Raw genomic sequence first — 2,500 nt, forward strand, 5'->3', positions numbered from 1 at the left:
GGAAAAGAGTTAGGCTGGGAGCCAGCCCTTGGGGTTGGTGAAGGCAGGCAGGCAGGCAGGCAGGCAGGCTGGCTGGCTGGCGGATGTGAGTGGAGGCAGGAGGAAAGGAAAAGAGTTAGGCTGGGAGCCAGCCCTTGGGGTTGGTGAAGGCAGGCAGGCAGGCAGGCAGGCAGGCAGGCAGGCAGGCAGGCTGGCTGGCTGGCGGATGTGAGTGGAGGCAGGAGGAAAGGAAAAGAGTTAGGCTGGGAGCCAGCCCTTGGGGTTGGTGAAGGCAGGCAGGCAGGCAGGCTGGCTGGCTAATGAGAGTGGAGGCAGGAGGAAAGGAAAAGGGTTAGGCTGGGAGCCAGCCCTGTGAAGGGTATAGAGCTGGTCCGGCGTGCCACGGCCGGGACGAAAACCGCATCGTTCGTCCTGAATCGGAGGTTGGACTGTGTATGCACAGTATAGTATGTGGAATATATACAAAGGTTGAGAATTTTTAAACAAAAATAAAAGAAAGTAATTGTGAGAAATAAAGAAAAGTAAAAGAGGTTGCTGTATGCCTGGAAAAGGCCGGAAGCCTCCCCACGGCTGTGAGAAGGCCAGGGGGTCAGGCCTGGAGCCAGCCCCCAGCAGGAGTAGCAGGCTGGGGGTCCTGGAAAGGCTGGAAACCTCCCCGTGGCTGCGAGAAGACGAGGGGGTCAGGCCTGGAGCCAGCACCCAGCCTGCTCCTCATGCTGGGGGCCTGGAAAAGGCCGGAAGCCTCCCCACGGCTGTGAGAAGGCCAGGGGGTCAGGCCTGGAGCCAGCCCCCAGTACGAGTAGCAGGCTGGGGGGCCTGGAAAGGCCAGACGCCTGCCTGTGGCTGCTAGAAGAAGACGAGGGGGTCAGGGCTGGAGCCAGCACCCAGCACGAGTAGCAGGCTGGGGGGCCTGGAAAGGCCAGAAGCCTCCCTGTGGCTGCTAGAAGAAGAGGAGGGGGTCAGGGCTGGAGCCAGCACCCAGCACGAGTAGCAGGCTGGGGGGCCTGGAAAGGCCAGAAGCCTCCCTGTGGCTGCTAGAAGAAGACGAGGGGGTCAGGGCTGGAGCCAGCACCCAGCACGAGTAGCAGGCTGGGGGGCCTGGAAAGGCCAGAAGCCTCCCTGTGGCTGCTAGAAGAAGAGGAGGGGGTCAGGGCTGGAGCCAGCACCCAGCACGAGTAGCAGGCTGGGGGGCCTGGAAAGGCCAGAAGCCTCCCTGTGGCTGCTAGAAGAAGAGGAGGGGGTCAGGGCTGGAGCCAGCACCCAGCACGAGTAGCAGGCTGGGGGGCCTGGAAAGGCCAGACGCCTGCCTGTGGCTGCTAGAAGAAGAGGAGGGGGTCAGGGCTGGAGCCGGCACCCAGCCTGCTCCTCGTGCTGGGGGCCTGGAAAGGCTGGAAGCCTCCCCATGGCTGTGAGAAGATGAGGGGGTCAGGGCTGGAGCCGGCACCCAGCCTGCTCCTCGTGCTGGGGGCCTGGAAAGGCTGGAAGCCTCCCCATGGCTGTGAGAAGATGAGGGGGTCAGGGCTGGAGCCGGCACCCAGCCTGCTCCTCGTGCTGGGGGCCTGGAAAGGCTGGAAGCCTCCCCATGGCTGTGAGAAGATGAGGGGGTCAGGGCTGGAGCCGGCACCCAGCCTGCTCCTCGTGCTGGGGGCCTGGAAAGGCTGGAAGCCTCCCCATGGCTGTGAGAAGATGAGGGGGTCAGGGCTGGAGCCGGCACCCAGCCTGCTCCTCGTGCTGGGGGCCTGGAAAGGCTGGAAGCCTCCCCATGGCTGTGAGAAGATGAGGGGGTCAGGGCTGGAGCCGGCACCCAGCCTGCTCCTCGTGCTGGGGGCCTGGAAAGGCTGGAAGCCTCCCCGTGGCTGTGAGAAGATGAGGGGGTCAGGCCTGGAGCCAGCCCCCAGCACGAGTAGCAGGCTGGGGGGCCTGGAAAGGCCAGACGCCTCCCTCTGGCTGCTAGAAGAAGAGGAGGGGGTCAGGGCTGGAGCCAGCGCCCAGCACGAGTAGCAGGCTGGGGGGCCTGGAAAGGCCAGACGCCTCCCTGTGGCTGCTATAAGACGACGAGGGGGTCAGGGCTGGAGCCAGCGCCCAGTACGAGTAGCAGGCTAGGGGGGCCTGGAAAGGCCAGACGCCTGCCTGTGGCTGCTAGAAGAAGAGGAGGGGGTCAGGGCTGGAGCCAGCACCCAGCACGAGTAGCAGGCTGGGGGGCCTGGAAAGGCCAGACGCCTCCCTGTGGCTGCTAGAAGAAGAGGAGGGGGTCAGGGCTGGAGCCGGCACCCAGCCTGCTCCTCGTGCTGGGGGCCTGGAAAGGCTGGAAGCCTCCCCGTGGCTGTGAGAAGGTGAGGGGGTCAGGCCTGGAGCCAGCCCCCAGCACGAGTAGCAGGCTGGGGGGCCTGGAAAGGCCAGACGCCTCCCTGTGGCTGCTAGAAGACGACGAGGGGTTCAGGCTTGGAGCCAGCACCCAGCCCTGCTCCTCATGCTGGGGGCCTGGAAAAGGCTGGAAGCC

This window comes from Chaetodon auriga, chromosome 23, assembly GCF_051107435.1.
Source record: "Chaetodon auriga isolate fChaAug3 chromosome 23, fChaAug3.hap1, whole genome shotgun sequence".
Taxonomy (NCBI): domain Eukaryota; kingdom Metazoa; phylum Chordata; class Actinopteri; order Chaetodontiformes; family Chaetodontidae; genus Chaetodon; species Chaetodon auriga.